Below are 21,136 nucleotides of genomic sequence, written 5' to 3' on the forward strand. Positions count from 1 at the left end.
TATGTGCAAATATGTGTGTACAAATATATTCTAATATATGTATGAATGTGTGTATATATGTGCAAATATGTAGGTATGTCTATATATAAAACATATACACACACATACTCCTACTGAATTTTGTTCAAGATTGAAGCTAGTTTTATACATATATATGTGTGTGTGTGTGTGTGTGTGTATATATATATATGTGTGTGTGTGTGTGTATATATATATATATATATATATATATATATATATATATATATGTCTGCCCCAAGATTGGATCATAAAGTGGGTAAGGGCAATGATAAAGTCTTATTTATAGTCTTTGCAGTCTTCATAGTGTCTTTGCCTTTCCTTCTTTAACACGGTACCCGGCTCATAGTAGTTACTCAATAAATTATTATTGATTGAATAAATAAAACAATAAATTTGTCTGGAGAACTGTACTTAATAGAGTTACAAGTGCTTTACAGTCTTATAATATTTTCATTCACTAATTCCCTCACAGCTGCTTTTCACTAAGAATAATATTTTCTATTCATTTCATTTCCCCCCACTTCTATATTTTTAATTTTGTTTTAAGGAAATTTGACTATTATTAAGAATAATATGTTCCAAAAATGTCAAATTTGATCTTGTGTAGTAAAAATGATAATAGATTAACAATTTTATCACAAATCACCTTTTATATTAGGAAAAGTAAAAAAGAAATATCTTTAGGGATCTTCTTTTTCAGTTGATACTAATTAGATTTCTTTAAACCAAGTTTAAAGCTCACACTGTTCTGGCTTGGTAGTGCCAAGTGATAATCCAATGTGACATACATTTCCTATAGCAATAACATTTTGGCAGATAAACTCCCCAATGAGAAACAACCATTTCTATGCTTAGATGAATTTTGTGATAGAACACAAATGTAAAAAAAAAAAAAATAACAGAATTAAAAAATACTCCATCGTGTAATAAAGCCCTATTCCATGTTTACGGGAAGTGCCGAAATCCATAGAAGGTAAAAAGAGTGAGCATATAACAAACACTACATCATAGATTCCTCATTGTCCTTGGAAGGTTGATAGAATCACTGATTATTATTTACACTGAAATTCATTCCTAGAAATCTTGTATCCTTTCCCTTCATTATGCAATGCTGTCTTGGACCTGAGATTCTAGAAATGTGGAAATTATAACACTTTGACATACCATGTAAATGAGGTATCGCTGTAACATGCTATTTAAATAAAGTTTGGAACAAACATTCAGTAGGGAAGTTTGGAAAACTTATAACGAGATTACCTCCTAACTTTTTTTATAAGAGTATTCTTGTATTCCCCCCCAGCCATCTTTTAATTCCAACAAGAAGGTACAGTGTGCCAATTTAGCTCTCTAGCAGCAAAGCCACACATTGTATTCTTGTGGCAATTAGTCAGGAGCTGAGCCTGTCGTTTGAGCCTCTCCTTCTTTTCTTTATGAAGATAATATTTGACTTGGAGGATCTTTGTCTTCCTGATGGAAAGACCTGAATTGGGTATTATCAGTCTCAATCAACAAGATATTTCCCATCATCAGTTCTGAAATTGAGGCTAGTATTGGATAGATAGTAGAAGTTTCCACATTAGTCTATGTACTTTATTCATTTTCTACATGTTATTTTCATGATTAATTGCTAGACCTGGACAACTGGATGTCTGTGGAAAGCTTTAGGAGAGACCTAATTTAAAAGTTTCTTTTAAAAAATGTAAGCTTATTTTTAAAAGATCATGGCTGTCCACAGTAGGGATGCTACCTGTGGACCTGGAAGAAAAAGACACAACAAAATAAAAATACAACATCCTTGGAAATTAAGTCAATATCTTTAGAACTATATTGTTCATGGGGGAATCTATTTGCTAATGGGTTAGAGACAAAACTATTTAGAAATTAACAAGATGTAGGTTACAAGTGTAATTAAAAATTCAGACTCCCTTATTTTACAATCTCTGCCAGACAGGCTAGATCTCACCCAAAATACGCATTTATTAAAATATGTCTTCATCTTTCTACTGTTCAAGAGCTGCTAGCAAAAAGTGTCATAGAGGCATTCTCTAGTTTCCATCCCAGTGTCCAGTTGGTGGCACCCAGAACTCTACATTTCTAATGCTTTCTAAACTTTTAGAATTCCAGTCACATCCTCCCATTCCTTCTCTTCAGTTTTCCCTTTTTACTTCTTTTCCATACTTCTTACTATAAATGAGTATTTAATGTGAAATTTCTTTCTGTAAAAAAAAAATTATTTAAATCTAATGGAATAAAGTTCCACCAGGCTAAAGACCAGAGAGAGCAAAGAAGTATCCACAGAAGAATCTGGCAAGGGAGGCCCAGACAGTCCCTCCCTCAAGAAAAGCCAATGCATCTCCTCAGAAACTATTTCAGTCACCATGTGTTCTCTAAATAGCCTTCTGAAGAATTTCCCAAGGAGATTTCTTCCCAGGGCACTTGGGAAAGGTTCCCTCCAATAGGGTGGGTTTGGGAAGGAGTAGATGAAATAGACCATTAGGTCAGGTTACTAAAGTTAGCCTGCCATATACGTTAATCCTGACAGAAAAATAAATCAATAAATAAATCATAATGAAACAGTAGCAAGCTTTCTGAATATCAGTAGCAAGTTTTCAAATTCAAGTCTGGCTATTCCACTGCCAATACATATTTACATCAGATTATAGAAAGTTACAGCTTATAAATAGCCTACCTTCTAATGTTTTCACTCCTGAAACTATTTCCCAAAATAGTGCCTTATCTCTTTCGAAATTTGTGACCTTTCTTATTTACATGAATAGAGAAGTAAAAGACAAATTATTAACATTTCCGTAGCGCTTAGGTATTTTCAGTGTAGAAAGCCACTTGTCAGTTTTATTTGCCCGAGTATTTTAAATTGATGAGCCGTTTTGGAGGAAAGCAATAGAATCTAAGTTTAGTCTCCATTTGTGCTCTTTGCCAGTTTCCAGCAGAGCTGGCTGAGGGAAAGCTGAAGGGTGCTGATTTAAAATCAGAGTGGATAGGTTAAGTGGTTGTACATTCTTAACAGAGAGTTCACCAAAACACATTTTAATTTCTTGTACTTATTATTACTTAATAAGTGTAGGCTTAATTGTGCCTGTATGTTTGTTTTATTGAAATGTATTAAAAGTTCACATATATTTAAATGAAGTATTTCCACATGGTAATATCAGCTAAATCTAATTTCTAGCTGTTAATTCTTCAGTTTTTGTTTTGCTTTTATTACATCTCTGTTCAAAGATACAACATTAGATGCAGCCGCTTTTTATTGTTTTGTTTTATGGGCATAAGTTCAAAATTCTGAGCACTTTCATATTAGGTAATTGCTATTTTCAAAGGTGGAAATATATCCCTGTAGCTCTGCCTGCAGATTTCTGAACATTCATAAACAGAGCTACTGTACACTGAACACACTTTCCAATGAGAGATTTTAAAATTACACTTATTCTTTTAGTCCGACAAGTGGTTATATTTTTATATGTTTCCTGGGGGCAAGGGGAAATCATCTCTTTCTCCACAAATGCCCACAACAAAGTTTTGGTTCATTATTGCCTCTCTTTTGTGGTAGTTTGCATCTAAAAAAAACTTACTAGAAGGTGGCTCCTAGATTTTCACCCACTGACGATATGTTACAGGTTTAGTGGAAGTACTGACAAATTATGTGATAATTTCATCTGATTTTTTAACATAAAGTTTTTTTTATTTTTAAGTCACAAGTCCTGAATACATCTTCTTTTATAACCTCTTGCCTGTGTATACTAGGAAGCCATTTTATTATACCTACATCTATTTGATTAAATTCATTTTCATTTTTCAGGAAAATGTCACACCCTTAAACAATGTTCATTGCATTCTAGCACCTTTCCATTAAGATCAGGGGAGCTTACCACTGAAAATCTCACGTTTCACTCCTTTACTTTTAATAGCTCAGAAAATTGTGTTCTACCAGTATTACTTGAAATTGGATGAATATTAAATTGTCTCTGGAATTTTTTTTCTTTTGATAAATTTTAATTAATGAAATCACTATCATTTCATCCTCCACTATAAGATTGTCAAAAGAGAGAATTAAGATATAAGACCTTTAGAGATCTTAAGTTTTGCAAATTCCACATTAAAATAATCAGATGATAACAGATTTTAATAGCTGCCTTCAAGTCTCTTCAAGACTTACGGCAGTTCATTCTAAGATTAGAAATTATAAATCAGAAAACATTAATAATTACTACCGTGATGCTTTGCCATTAAACCAAATATATGAATGAAAATCATACAATTTTAGTTCTAATTCTACACAATAAAAAATCAGTTGAAGTAACTGACTTTCAAAGAAATGTGATCAGATGGAAATCAATTTAGAAACAAATATGATTAAAATGACTAACTGGAAAAATGTGTACAGCAAATATGACAAGCAAAGAGTTAAAATCCAATGACACAAAGAACTAATTGATTCATATGAAAAATACTGACTGAAAATACTATCGGGAAAAGCAAATAGATAATATGAGGAAAAGAATCACACATACTAACAGTGAGTGCACGTGTGTTGTATGTGAACACATAAAAGTAACAAAAACATAAACAAGAATCTGCAGAAGTAAGTACTCCCTAGGAAGAGGGTGGGGGAAGAAAGGAGAATAGAAGACATCTCAAATATAGTTAAAACATTCTGTTTCAAAAATAAATAAATCAATAAATGAAGCTAATATTGTAAAATTGCTAACATTTGTCAAATTTTGCCAGTGGGTTCAGAAGGGCTTATTATTTTCTGTACCTTTCTTATGTTTCTTATGTTTAATATAAATTGTAATTTGAAAATAACCATCAAAGAATTTACAAAAGAAATTATAAAAATGACCAATTAAAAAATAAAATAACCATTAATGAGTTTTTCAACATTATAAATAAGAGACAATTAACGGAATGATAAAAACAGGCAAAAGGTTATCAGAGATTTTTAAATGTAGGATACTGAGTGTTAGTATAGGTAAAATGACAAAGTCACATTCATACAATGCTGTGGGAGTGTAAATTGGTGTAACCTTTCTGAAAATCCATTTGGCAGTAGGTATAAAGAGCATGAAAATGTTCAGCTCATTTAGATCCAGTAATTCCATGTCTGGGAATCTAGCCTAAAGACAAAAGACAAATGTGAAAAAAATACATAGGCACAAATCATTTATTTATTTATCTATTAATGAATATTTATAGACCCCTGTTATGTGTCCAACATTGTATTAGCCACTTAGTCTGTAATAGGCATCAAGACAGACAGGTCTCCATAGAATTTTTCCATTGAAGTATTTTTCTAATAACAGGAAATTGAATACAACTTAACTATGCAACAACAGGAGATTATATATACATATAACATTGAATTATAATTATATGTATGACATATATAATTATAATTTTTTCTAGAAAATAATCACATTTATTGAACAGTTACCATGTACGAGGATCTATTTTAATCATGATTACATGTATCATCTCATTTAATTCTCACAACAATCCCATGAATTCACATATTAATTTCCTATTCTTGCTGTAACAAATTATCAAAACCTTAGTGATTTAAAACAACACAAGTTTCTTCTCTTATAGTTCACTGGGTCTCATTGGACTAAACTCAAGGTGTTGGCAAGGCTATGTTCCTTCTGGAGGCTTTAAGGAATAATCCATTTTCTTCCCTTTTCTAGATACTTTCTAGCCTTCCTTCCTCATTTGTGGCACCATTTCTCCATCTTCAAAGGCAGGAAGGTCAGGCTGAGTCTTCTCAGACTACCATATCTCCGGTTCTTTCTCTCCTGCCTCTCCTACTTATGACAACTTTTGTGGTCACCTTGGGGTTCCACCTGGATAATTCAGTATAAACTACCCATCTCATAGTCAGCTGATTAGCAAACTTAATTCTATCTTTAATATTAATTCCCCTTTACCATGAAACCTAGCATATTCATAGGTTCTGGGGATTAGGGCATGGACATCTTTAGAAGGCCATATTCTACCTAACACACGTAGGTACTATTTTTATCCTCATTTTAGATAAAATAAACAGAGGGAACAGGTGTTCATTATTTTACCCAAAGGTGATACAGTTATTAGTGAGGGATCTAATATTCAAACCTAGCAAAGCAACCCAAAACCTGGGCCCTTAATCACTATGTCATACTTCATAAGCAAATTGCTGATGCTAAATCTCCTATAATAAAATAGAAATGTTTCAAAAAAAAGATGAGACTCTGTTCCATGTTAATAGCATTTCTCTCTCAGTACTGAGTATATGGGTTACTTTTATTCTGCTTCTTTACATGTTTTTATAAGTTTCCCATTTTCTTCAATCACCACAGTTACATACTGTTCTGTTGTCCGCTCCTTCCATGTGTGGTTCTGAGTTCTAGCTGACCAATGTAATGCTGTGTGCATTCTGGAAGGTGGAAGCAAAACAGAGTCAATACACCCTAGTGGTCATCATCAGTTAGAGGAAATGAGAGGCAGATACAGAGCTGTAGGTGCTTTCCAGCTTTTCCCCTCTCCCCTATGTCTAGCTCTCCTGCCTGACTGACACATCTATTGGCCAACAGCAGCGCTGGGCTTACCACCACATGCTTTGCTGTGAACTCACAGAGACAACAGCCATGGAGAGCCAATAACCTTCCACGGATTTCTACACCTGCCTCCCCCTCCCTTCGTGACCCAGATTCTCAGCTGAATGTGCACAGCTTCCAGATTTCCACATAGGACCAACTCGTTAACCTGGGTCAGGGCTGGCTGGTGTCCTCTGGTATAATGACTACTTTTTTTGGACTTTTACATTCTTAGCTTCTCTCACAGGTGTTGAAATTCTGATTCCTCTTACCCATTTCTTTTTCCTATTATGCACAGTACTTCTGCATACCTGATTGAATTCTGACTGATACAGCTATTGGCACCAGAACTGGGTTTCTTTGTCATAAAAACTAAAACATGTGGCAATCACTTTGACACTGGTGATAGAAAGACACTGCAAGGACCTAAAGAGTCTGTTAGTGAAGACAAGAAGGACAATATAGAAACTATTATTGGAAGTCGGAGGAAGGGGACTTAAGTTATGTATTGGCAGAAATATTATCTTACCTGTGGAAATGTGGTAAATAGAAAGAGTACCTAAGGAACTCATTGATCTGGCTAAGGAGAATGTTGAAAGTGCTAACTGGCTTCTTCTAACTACATATGGTAGATGTGAGAAAAGAAAGATAAACTTAAGAAGGAAGTATTTAGTATTTTAGCACAATTTAGAGGGATTATAGAGGGTCAAGGACAGTTAACCACGTAAACTAAGAAATGGACTCAGGGTACTGACCAAATCCAGGGACCTACTAGTAGAATATCATCTCAGTTTAAAGATGGGGTTGAGAATGCAGCTCTAACCCTTGTTGAGACTGAAGGTTGATTTAATGAAATGCCTCACAGACCCTCTCCACTAGACCTAAAAAAAAAAAAAAATGCTAGTAAATTTGTCTCTTAGACCCTTTCACCCTTTCTACTGACTCTCAGCCCAAGATAGAGAGTGACCTGTTTCAAAGAGATTTGTGGGAAGTATAAACATCAGTAACATTCCTGAGAAAGCCAGTTATGTTGGTGGAAGGACTGACAAATTGAATTAAATGGGAGGGAGTTAGTTCAAAATAAAAATATCATAGGCTTTCCAAACTTTCTGTGGGTGAAGAGCAACCTAAGAAAGTTAAACAGCTGCAATCCTGGGCCATTTCCTGTGGAAAGGAAGGATGAGTCCAAGTGTAGATCCAGTAGGTTGAAGAGTGGAGTTTAAAACCGTAGGAAACATATGTATATGTATAGCTGATTCACTTTGCTGTATAGTAGAAACTGACACAACATTATAAAACACCTATACTCCAATAAAATTTTTAAAAATTAAAAACTAATAAATAAACCTAATGGCAAGGGCAAATATATATATATAGTTTGTTTGTTTTTTTTTTAATAAAAACATAGGAAACAATTCCCAAGGAGCACGACTGGGCTCTAATTTCTAATTAAGGAACTGGCATCATTTTCCTAGCTGGATTTCAGAACTGCTATGGACTGGTGACTACTACTGACTTCTCATTCCCTCCTTTTGAATGGGAATGTGCACTGAAGTTTTCCTGATACCATGTACACCTTAAGACCATCCTGCTATGAGGATCTCCAAGCTAACTACATAGAGAGGCTGAAGTGAAAATGGAGTTGCCAGCGAGGCCCTAACTGTGTCAGGCACCCCAGCCCAGGGGCCAGTGTCTGCAAGAGCAATGTGGAGAAGAACCAAGCAATTCTAGTGACAGGCAGAAAGAACGGAGGCCCCAGGCAAATCATCTCAGCCATGTCTAGCTGTTTGAGCCACCTCGGCTGAGACCCAGACATCATGTAGAGAAGATAAGCCATCTTTGCTATGCCCTGACTGAATTCATGAATTCAAAGTATAAACAAAATAAAATGTTGTTGCTTTTTTCACTAAATTTTGGGATGGAATAAATCCATAACTGAAATAATATACAAGATACAATTGAAACAAATATGTATTACTTTTGTAACCTGTCCAAACAAAAAATAGATTGTGAATGTCTTCTTTTCCCATTGGCTAACTTGGTAATTTAAATTTTAAAACTTGGAGGGGCAGGGCTTCCCTGGTGGCACAGTGGTTAAGAATCTGCCTGCCAATGCAGGGGACACGGGTTTGAGGCCTGGTCTGGGAAGATCCCACATGCCGCGGAGCAGCTAAGCCCGTGTGCCACAACTACTGAGCCTGCGCCCTAGAGCCCGTAAGCCACAACTACTGAGCCTGCCCTCTAGAGCCCACAAGCCACAACCACTGAGCCTGCATGCCACATCTATTGAAGCCCGCGTTCCCAGAGCCCATGCTCCGCAACAAGAGAAGACACCGCAATGAGAAGCCCGTGCACCACAACGAAGAGTAGCCCCCACTCGCCGCAACTAGAGAAAGCCTGCATGCAGCAACGAAGACCCAACACAGCCAAAAATAAAAATAAATAAAATAAATAAATTTATTTAAAAAAAAAAAACTTGGAGGGATAAACATATTAATGTTATGAATCAAAGGGTATCAATCCATCTGTAATTCAAATACTGTCTCCCCATTAGCATTTCTATGTGGCCTCAGGTTGGAAATTGCCTTCCTCTCCTCTTTTTCCCCACAACTCTTTTTTTTTTTAATTCTTTTTTATTGAGTTATAGTTTATTTACAATGTTGTATTAGTTTCTGGTGTACAGCAAAATGATTCAGTTATATGTATACATATATTCCTTTTTCATTATAGGTTATTACAAGATATTGAATATATTTCCGTGTACTATACAGTATGACCTTGTTGTTTATCTGTTTTATGTATAGTAGTGTGTACCTGCTAATCCCAAGTTCCTAATTTATGCTTCCCCCTGCTTTCCCCTTTGGTAACCGTAAGTTTGTTTTCTATGTCTTTGAGTCTGTTTCTGTTTTGTAAATAAGTTCACTTGTATCATATTTTAGATTCCACATATAAGTGATATCATATAATATTTGCTTTTCTCTGTCTGACTTACTTCACTTAGTATGATAATCTCTAGGTCTATCCATGTTCCTGCAAATGGCATTATTTCATTCTTTTTTATGGATGAGTAGTATTCCATTGTATGTATGTGTGTAGATATAGATAGATAGATAGATAGATATCACATCTTCTTTATAATTTCTTTATAACCCATAACTCTTTAATTATCTGTACCATCCATCTGGCATTCCCTATAAACTGCCTTGTGATATGGGTATAAAATACTTCATATTACATTACAAAGGTTAAGGTACTAGGTACTAATGTATTTCAGCAGATAGACATATAAGGTATTGTTCCTGTCCTCAGAGAACCCAAAGTCTTACAAGCTATTCGGTCTACTTGTATAAGTAAATATATTACTGTTACAGAAGATTGACAAAACTTATTCCATATGGAAATTCAGAGTATTAAAAAGGACTAAGGAAAGAGCCTCTTTGCTAGAGGATATAAAAAAATATATATGTAGGAGATATAGTTGAGATGAAACTGGGATTACAGAGGCTTTTGGCCCAGAGTAGACTCGAAAGTCCTCAAGAGCAGGAATACCATGATTCTCACAAATTCCTCAAGCATCTGTCAAAGAGTTTTGAAAATTATAGCAGCTCAATAACTGTTTGTTGAACAAATTATGGGATGGATTTCCAATTCGTGTGTACTACATTGTGGAAAAGAATCACTTGATCATCTTTTGTTCTGGGATAGTAATTTGACAGTATATTTTTACTACCAATTTCTGTGGGATGCAGAGAAGCTTGCATATAAAGCCCTTGTGACAGTTTCAGTTAAAGAAATGCTAAAACTATAAATTATTATTAAATGAAAAAGAAGACGAAATTCACTGATATTGCTCATGCAGCAACGATTTTGCCATATACCTAGAATAACAAGGGCAAATAACTTTGCCATGAAAGTCCATGCCATTTGTTCGAGATATTTTGACAGGTTCTACATTTTCTCATGAAGTTATAAATTGTAATGTTTATAACCATCAGCATATGACCTGATTGAGGTAAATGAGAACAGAAGAGAGAGAGAGAGAGAGAGAAAGAAAATCTAATTCAGAATAGAGTTGTAAAAACAAAAGATTAGAATAAGGTCCTTTATGTCACTGAGATAAATTGTTACACTCTTTTATGTTCTACATCATGGACTTCTAACACATTCACAACTTGTATGTGTCATATGGGCATGAGCTATTTCTCATCCTCCCACTCATACTTCCTTCCTAATAGCAAGTTGTTCCAAAATATCTTGTCAGCAAGCCTTTGCTGCTGCTTGAAGACAAACTCGATTCTGAAACCCTTTGCTCTTTGCAAAAGAAAGAAAAATAATCTTGTTTTATTTCCAGTGTTAGAATATAAATCAGTATCATAGGTAAGTCCAGTATTTTATGAGTGTTTAAATTAAATGCATATAAAACACAATACCTATTCTTGATAAGATTTAAACTGTAAAATGGATTCTGCATAGGTATAAAACATTCCTCAAATTCTTGGTTTTCTTGATTTTTTTAAATCCTTTTTTCATACAATCTGTTTATACCTTCTAGTTAAACAAAACTATTAAGAATTATGATTTGTTCAACACATTTTAGAGGAAAATCTCAATTAATAGAGTCAATACAACCAAATTTTTTTAAACCATAGATTGGTTTTTAAAAAATTCACCAACCCCAGCTCCAACTTCCTTGAAAATTACAAAAGGCGTGTGATAAAACCAGCCCAGAAGTTGAACATGGCTTAATCTGGCCACTGCTTAGTCCTCAGAGAAATCCATAGCCCCACCCTCAAACTTCTAAAGTGGATAAAATGTCTAAGCCAAGTCAGCCCTCATTGCTTAGTGTTTGACCCTGGTGTCCAGCTCAGATATGTGACCAAGGAGTAAAAGGTAGAACTGGTAAACCATCACCATGTGCTGACTGATGCCCACACTCTACAGCTGCAATTCTGGAGCTGGAAGTGCCAATGCAAGGACATCAGCCAGCTGGGAATAGAACATGCTTTTGTAGTGTTCATAAAATATCTCTGGCCCACAAACAAATGGTAGTGAGGGGACAGAAAAACTATTCATTCATTCATTCATTCATACACACACACACACACACATTAAACGCTTTTTGTGACTGAAGGTGAAGGCAAGTTGAGCAATCAGTGCTGAAATTGATGGGAAGAGATGGTGGTTAATGTACAAGGTGTAATATTGTAAAGGGTAAGAGTATCCTTTATCTGAGGCCAGAAGGAAGGAGAACTGGATGATTTAAAAAGAAATTCTGACATGGACAGAATGAACATTGAAGGAGCTCACAGAAGATAACTCGATGGCAATAAAGAAGTCATTCTAATTGTAGAACAAAGGGAAGGTACAGCATGGCTTTGGGGCATGAGCACGTTAGAAAACTTTGGAGAAAACACTGAATGGCAATGTGACAAGGAGGATTCATACAAAGTCAAATCAGAGGTTCTGTGAGCTACAGGCTCCTCTGAAGTGTGTTAGGATATATAGGTATATAGTAGACATAGATGATTTTAGAGTCACAACCTTCTGCAGCGGTGCTTAGGAGCTTGAAAATCAAGTTGGAGGAAATGGTCAGTAGAATGTCATTCAGGTCCAGGGAGATAGAAGAGCTGGCGTGGTAGAAGATAATGAGTAAATATGTAAGGGAGAAGTGATTAAGGAGACCATTTTAAGATCATGGGCATTTCGTGATCTGAAAAAAACAATGAGCTTTCATAGTTTTTGCATTAGCAAGTAATGAGTTCAACATTTTGGAGGGTGTTTATCCCATCACTGAGCCTCAGGTTCTCCCTGAGGTTAACTCCATTTTTGACCTCCAACAAATCCCTAAGAGTCAAACATACTTGACAGTTACTCCATCTTTGATCTCCACCCCATCACTGAGTTCAGTTCTTAGGCCTCTATTCCATTCCTGACACATGACTGGTCCTAGTCTTAAATAACCAGTACCTAAATCTGGGTCTCATACTAAGGTGAAGGTAAATGTTAGGGACAGAGTAAACTCCAGGGTTAGAGGTTAGAGATGAATGTCAAGAACGTGATGATGGTGATGAAGTAATCCATTAGGCTGGATAACAAAAAAGTTGTGGGTTACCTACTGCATACATTAATTTTTATAAAAACAGTCCTTTTCATACTGTAAATTCAATTTATTTTAGAAAAAGGGAATACATATAGACATTAAAATATTTACATATGAAAATAGTAAATATGTCGTGAATCTATGGTAATCTAGCAAGTTATTCACGGCACTGTACAAGGTTGGCTATTGGGTCTTGGATGCTTAAGGTGGCAATTTAAACCACAGAGAGCCTCTGTGAACACAGAGGCTCTCAGAAATGGTTTGAAACAATGGTATAAAAGTTTCTATGAGAAAAAAACGGTGTGCACTGCCTTCTCCTCTTTCCCTAAAAGTTGTTTAGTGAAGTGTCATGAAGAAAATAATAAAATCACAGATAGAGCCAAGTTCCTGTAAAGGCAGAGTAATGCAAAAGTCTTTGATAGTGTAGAAAAATGAATTCATAAGATCAGAGGAAGAGATGAGAATAAAGGGGCAGTCAGAGTTGAAGTGTGCCTAAGGAATAAGGTGTGAGTTCGATAGGAAGCAGCATATCAGAGGGTAAAGCGGAGAATATTTGACTGTCACCTTCGGCGATGACTAGAGTAAGGAATGACAGATGTTGGAGTTGGGGAATAAACTAGAAGGCCCTAGTAGAACAGGAAACAGGATATGTAGTCTTTGCTGTTGGCAGAATTTGAAGCTTTTCGAAACCCCAGAGGCCTGACTGGGGACTGAAGTGTTGGTGTGATCTTGTAAACTTGCTTCCTCTGCTTGGCTCTGTTGCTGATGACAGCTTCGTGATGGAAGAGCGGTTGTTGTGGGACTGCCCCTCAGCACACAGCCTTCTACGTGCTCAGCTCTCAAGGAAAACAGAGACCTTAGGTGCAGGAGAGCCTAGGCCTCCTTGCTCCAGGAATTCTGTTGGAATGACTAAGCTATGGGAAGTCAAATAAATTGGCAGTTAATTGGTGAAGTGAAGATTTGCAAACTATAGCACTATATCTAGTTGCAGAAATCAGAGCCTGAAATAGTCAGGACAGTATTGCACAATTGCTGACTCAGGAGGGCCTCAACTATTTCCTTCTACCAAAGAGAAAAAGCAGCATCTAGTTTTCTTCCTTAAACTAAAACATGCGTTGTAGGAATGCCTTTCATGCTGATCATTCGACTCGTCTTTTGTTTTAGAACATCACGTTATGGCATAATTTAAAGAGTAATAGATAAGAGGGTAAGAGTCTCCATGCCCTTAAGTTACTAAATTATCTGACCTTTCTGTGTTACAGTGACATCAGTAATAGGATGATCCGTATCACTTTTGGGGGGTCAACGTGATCATATCTGCATTAGAAAGATGATTTCGACACTAGGATGGAGGGTGGATTGGTAAGAGCTTATAGGAAGAACACAGTGGAACTAAATCAAGAAACTATCATCAAAATCTAGTGAGAATTCACGGTCTAAAAGGAGAGAGAATATGTTTAGCAGGACTAAAGTTTGATGACAAATTGGATATGAGGGAAAGAATGAAGTAGAGAGAGGAAGGTAACTAGGATGAAAGCAGGATCTTTGGTTTGGGTGGAGATGCCCTTTCTTAGAGAGGGAACATAAGAAGGTGAGCATGTGTGAGGGGAAAGATGCCAAATTTACTTTTAGGCACATTGATTTTTGATATTCACTTTAAGACATATCGGAGACATCCGGCAGGCATAAAGATGAACAGTTCTGAAGATATATGTATGCAGAATGTACATAGTTGGTGAGAAGATCACCCAGAAAAACGACCTCTGAGGCTCAGACAACATGATTTCATTTTAATATGTTTGAAACTTTAAACTACAGTTGAACAAGGAACAGCAGACTAAGAACTATCTTTACGTAAAACTTCATCTGAAAACGAAATTACTGTATGCAAACAATTGGCATTTAATGGATTCATTTCCTCAGTCATTTGTGCATTTAAATGTTTACTTACCAGAGAAAGAGGAGCAATGTATCCTTGTTTGTATGTGTGTGTCCTTGTGCACATGTGAGAGTGTGCAACCAAAAACATTGTGTATGTATGTTTGTGTATACATAAAATTCTTGTGGATAAACATGTACAAGGAAATACAAAAAAAAATTGTTCTTAAGGACTAAGGGGAACAGTCGTTTTCGGAGGATGAGGAAGGAAATGTTTGTTGTGTAGGTATGTTGCTTTGCTTATAGTTCTGCTTCTAGTGGGGTGTAAAGTTAAGGTCACCCAAAGAATCCCTATTCCGTCATATAAATGCTAGAAAACATGCTTCCCCAGGGAAAGATCTTCTCAACAGCAAATAATCCTTAAATAATTCAATTGTAAATTCTAGTTCATATGTATGTAGTGTGTGTGTGTGTACACAAACTACACACATTACACACACACACGCATAATTTTTTACCTAGTGGGAGGAAAAGCAATTTTTAAGAGAATGATGATTATAATAAAACACTTGAAGAATTATAATCAAAAACTAAAATAAATGAATTATGATTAAATAATCAACTGAAAACTTGCATGTGTTTCTCCTATAATGATATGTTTCAAAAATTTGATTAATTGTGCATAAGCTTCATGTGTCAATTTTGATAAATTGGATAACTTACTGAAAATAATATTAAAAACTCTAATTTCTTGTTCTCTGTATTTTATCTATGGTCATTACATATTCTTGACATTTATGCTAAATTCACATTTATATGGAAGGACAGTTCTATCATCCTTTTCTTAAGCCCAGGCCACTTACTGAATTTTATGCTTGAGGTTGCCTAAAAACTATTCAGAATTCCTCTATAAAGAAATAGACTTTTCTAATGCAAGCAAGTTGTTTATTTAAATAGTTGAAGAGTTTTAGGGGTCCAATAAATGACACCCATATTTGTCTCTTTATTGTTTGTATATAATCAAAAACTGGCAAATGGAGCTCAAAATATTAACTTTACTACTAATAAAGTTTATCAGAGAGAATGACTTTTGATCTGTGACCAAATGAGTTAGCTAAATTAATCAGATTTGATTGGATAAGAACAGATGCCCCAACAGGGATACAGCTGCTCTCACGAGCTTAACCATAGTGTAGACAGCAGAAAAGAATTCATGCACCAGGCAGACAGTCTGGCTCTGAAAAAGGCCACCAGGGCCTAAGTCAAGTACATTTAGCTTTTTATCCCAAACTTATCTCTCAGGTAAGTCACTCCACTTTCAGAGAAGAAGGGAGAAAAAGAGGAAGGAGAGAAATTGAAAGTATCCTTCTCAGACTTTTCGTTTCTAGGGAAGTAGAGCAGAAATTTGCTTTCCTCTTTGAAAACACGGGCAGAGTAAAACGCATCCCTACTTCACAGGTAATAAGTAACAAGGATGCTCCATCACTTTCAGTGTATACAAAGCCCCTTGTATTAAGCCAGATGATAGAAATTAGTGTAACGTTATGGAGAATGGGGTCAATTCTATAGTAATAAAAATGTTCAGTTTCAGTTTCTTTTTCTTTTCATTGCTCTAGCTGGTTTAAGGAAATGAATGATTCTCATCTTGTCTGAGAGAACCAGAGTCTTTATTTGTTCTCATTTAAACCCTATAATCCTAATAAGTATTTTAATGGACATATTTAGTTTATCGAATTTCATTTTTCACGTATCTATAATATTTAATGCACTTATAGAAATGTTCTACTATTCATCTACCTGCCCCTACTTTATTCTGTATATTCTGTTTAGGAGAGTCATTACAAACAAACTTAAATGCATTTTTTGTGAGTTATTCGTTTTAGGTGTACAGCATAATGATTTGATACACGTGTATATTATGAACTGATTACCATAATAAGTTTCCTTAAAATCCATCACCACAGTTACAATTTTTTCTTCTTGTGGTGAGAACATTTAAGATTTACTCTTTTACCAATTTTCAAACATACAATACTGCATTTTTAACTAGAGTCACAATGCTGTATATTACATCATCAGGACTTATTTATCTTATAACTAGAAGTTTGAAACTTTTGACTACCTTCAACCCTTGTCTCTGGCAATCAACAATCTGATATCTGTATCTGAGTTCGATTCTTTTTTCAGATTCCACATATAAGTGAGATCATATAGTATTTGTCTTTCTCTGTGTGATTTATTTCATTTAGCATGTGCCCTTGAGGCCCATCCACATCACAAGTGGCAGGATTTCCTTCTTTTTATGACCAAATAGTATTCCATTGCAAGGCATACCTGTCAGCTTGATTGTTGAGCCAATCTATTTCTCCAATAGCATTTGCTCACTTCGTGTCTCTGTGTCACATTTCGGTAATTCTCAAAATATTTCAAACCCTCCACCAGGAAAAAAAGTTACAACTCGCTGAGATGATGGTTAGCCTTTTTTAACAATAAAGTACTTTTTAATTAAAGTATGTAATTCTTCTTTAGACATAATGCTATTGCACACTTAACAGACTACAGTATAGTGTAAACATAACTTCTTTTGATTGTTTCTTCTTCCAGTTTTATTGATGTATAATTGACATATAGCACTGTGTAAGTTTAAGGTATACAGCATAATGATTTAAAAAAAAAATTTTTTAACGTGTAGTTGATTTACAATGTTGTGTTAATTTCTGCTGTACAGCAAAGTGATTCAGTTATACATATATACATTCTTTTTTATATTCTTTTCCATTATGGTTTATCACAGGATATTGAATATAGTTTCCTGTGCTATACATTAGGACCTTGTTATTTATCCATTCTATATACACCAGTTTGCATCTGCTAACTCCAAATTCCCACTCCATCTCTCCTAAACCCCTCTCCCCCTTGGCAACCACATGTCTGTTCTCTATGCCTGTGAGTCTGTTTCTTGTTTCATAGATAAGTTCATTTCTGTCATATTTTAGATTCCACGTATAAGTGATATCATATGGTATTTGTCTTTCTCTTTCTGACTTACTTAGTATGATAATCTCTAAGTCCATCTGTGTTGCTGCAAATGGCATTATTTCATTCTTTTTTTATGGCTGAGTAATATTCCACTGTAGGTATATATACCACATCTTCTTAAACTAATCATCCAGTTGATGGCACCTGGGTTGTTTCCATGTCTTGGCTATTGTAAATAGTGCTGCTGCTATGAACATAGGGGTGCATGTATCTTTTTGAATTACAGTGTTGTCTGGATATATGACTGGGATTGCTGGATCATATGGCAACTCTGTTTTTAGTTTTTTAAGGAGCCTCCATACTGCTTTCTGTAGCAGAAATTGGCTGCACCAATTTACATTCCCACCAATGGTGTTGGAGGGTACCCTTTTCTCCACACCCTCTCCAGCATTTGCTATTTGTAGACTTTTTCATGATGGCCATTTTGACTGGTGTGAGGTGGTACCACATTGTAGTTTTTGTTGTTTTTTTTTTTTTGCGGTACGCAGGCCTCTCACTGTTGTGGCCTCTCCTGTTGCGGAGCAGAGGCTCCGGATGTACAGGCCCAGCGGCCATGGCTCACGGGCCCAGCCGCTCCACGGCATGTGGGATCCTCCTGGACCGGGGCACAAACCCGTGTCCCCTGCATTGGCAGGCGGACTCTGAACCACTGCGCCACCAGGGAAGCCCCCTCATTGTAGTTTTGATTGGCATTTCTGTAGTAATTAGCAATATGGAGCATCTTTTCATGTGTCTCTTGGCCATCTGTATGTCTTCTTTGGAGAAATGTATACTTAGGTCTAATACCTTGTTTCAAATGGGTTATTTGTTTTTTTGTTGTCGAGTTGTATGAGCTGTCTGTATATTTTGGAAATTAAGCCATTGTCAGTCTCATCATTTGCAAATATTTTCTCCCATTCCGTAGGTTGTCTTTTCATTTTGTTTATGGTTTCCTTTGCTGTGCAAAAACTTGTAAATTTGATTAGGCCCCATTTGTTTATTTTCGCTTTTATTTCTTTTGCCTTGGGAGACTGACCTAAGAAAACATTGGTACGATTTATGTCAGAGAATGTTTTGCCTATGTTCTCTTCTAGGAAGTTATGGTGTCATGTCTTATATTTAAGTCTTTAAGCCATTTTGAGTTTATTTTTGTGTATGGTGTGAGGGTGTGTTCTAACTTCATTGATTTACATGCAGCTGTCCAACTTTCCCAACACCACTTGCTAAAGAGACTTTTTTCCCATTGTATATTCTTGTCTCCTTTGTCATAGATTAATTGACCATAGGTGTGTGGCTTTATTTCTGGGCTTTCTATTCTGTTCCATTGATCCATATAAACATAACTTTTATATGCACTAGGAAACAAAAAAATGCATATGACTTTACTGTGATATTTGCTTCACTGCAGTGGTCTGGAACAGAACCTGCAATATCTTGGAGGTAGGACTGTACATAGATACCACATTTTCTTTATCCATTCAACCACTGAAGGACACTTAGGCTGTTACCATGTCTTGACTATTACAAACGATACTGCGATGAACACGGGGGTATCTTTACAAGTTCGTGATTTTATTTTCTTTGGATAAATACTCAGAAGTGGAATTGCTAGATCATATGGTAGCTCTATTTTCAAATTTTTGAGGAAACTCCATGCTATTTCCGTAGTGGCTTCACCAATTTACATTTCCACCAATGATGAACAAGAGTTCCTTTTTCTCTACATTCTTACCAGTACTTGTTATTTCTTGTCTTTTTGATTATAGCCATTCTGACAGGTGTAAGGTGATACCTCACTGTGGTTTTGATGTAAATTTCTCTGATGATTGTGGTGTTGAGCACTTTTTCATGTACTTGTTAGCCATTTGTATGTCTTCTCTGGGAAAATTCCTTTTAAGATACGCTGCCCATTTTTTAATCAGATTGTTCATTTGTTTTCTTTTTCTGTTAAGTTGTATGAGTTTTTATATATTTTGGATAGTAATCTCTTATCAGATATATGACTTGCAAATATTTTCTCCCATTTGGTAGATTACCTTTTCATTTTGTCGATGGTTTCCCTTGCTGTGTAGAAGCTTTTTAGTATGATATAGTCCCACTTGTTTATATTTGCATTTGTTGCCTTTGCTTTGGTGTCAAATCCAAAAGACCATTGCCAAGACTGATGTTAAGGATTTATGTTTTCTTCTAGGAGTTGTATGGTTTCAGATCTTGTGTTCAAGTCTTTAAACCATTTTGAATTGATTTTTATGTGTGGTGTAAGACAGTGGTCCAGTTTCATTCTTTGGCATCTGCTGACCAGTTTTCCCAAGACCATTTACTGAAGAGACTATTCTTTCCCCATCGTATATTCTTGGCTCTTTTGTCAAATGCATTCTTTATAAGGTCTTTATCCAAGAGAGTTGGCAGTCTGATTAATGGTCACTAGAATGATGATTTCTTCTTTGCACGAATGAAAGATAGCGGTGTGTTAAGGAGGGACTATTTGAGACAAAGAGACAAATCAAAAGAGTTTGGATAGAAGATAGTTAGCTTTGAAGTAGATGGTTAAAAACAATGTATATACTTAAAGATACCTAAAAATAAGCAATATAATTATATTTACCTCAGTTTCTAAAGATTTATTCTAATTAGTAAGTTAAGGGTAGAAATTGCACTATACAAAATGTCTAACAGGTTGTTCCTCCTGTGAATGTTATTGGATTTAATATTATTACTATTATGTGAAACCTGAAACTCTACCACCAAAGAAAAGAAAAAAACAGGAAAAATTTAGTTTTGTGATTTAATCACACAGTTAACGTATAAATTTATGATGCTAAAAAGGTGATACTGGGCTTCCCTGGTGGCGCAGTGGTTGAGAGTCTGCCTGCCCATGCAGGGGACATGGGTTCGTGCCCCGGTCCGGGAAGATCCCACATGCCACGGAGCGGCTGGGCCCGTGAGCCATGGCCGCTGAGCCTGCGCGTCCGGAGCCTGTGCTCCGCAACGGGAGAGGCCACACAGTGAGAGGCCCACATACCGCAAAAAAATAAAAATAAAAAAAGGTAATATTACTATGGATCACTGCATTGGCCATATTAACATTTATATTTAAGTTAAAATTTTTCATAAGATCGCTGTAGCTTTTAATTACTACATTTAATTTAGAAACTTAGAGGAAATGAGTGATGATCACTCATGCCTTTGGATTTCATGAAAGTGGGGATAACATTTAATCAGTTTGTTCACCAAAGTATTCTTTAAAGTTTTGCTGAATGCATGACTAGATTAACAAACTGGAGACAGCTGAGAATATAAAAAATGTCAGTATCAGTCTTCTTGGAAGGCTTTGTTAGTTTATAATGTAGCTGAAAATTCCTGACCTTTTCAAGAGAAAGAGAAACATACAGGTCTCCTTCATAATTGTCTTATGTCTAAAGATGCCAGATTTTTATGGAGCATTTGAAAGCATTTTTTTCTTTAAATAGAAGAAATTTGGCTTTAACATATGAAATGGTGTCTTAGAAAGTTCTCTTATTCTTTATTCATA

Source organism: Orcinus orca, chromosome 3, assembly GCF_937001465.1.
Source record: "Orcinus orca chromosome 3, mOrcOrc1.1, whole genome shotgun sequence".
Classification (NCBI taxonomy): domain Eukaryota; kingdom Metazoa; phylum Chordata; class Mammalia; order Artiodactyla; family Delphinidae; genus Orcinus; species Orcinus orca.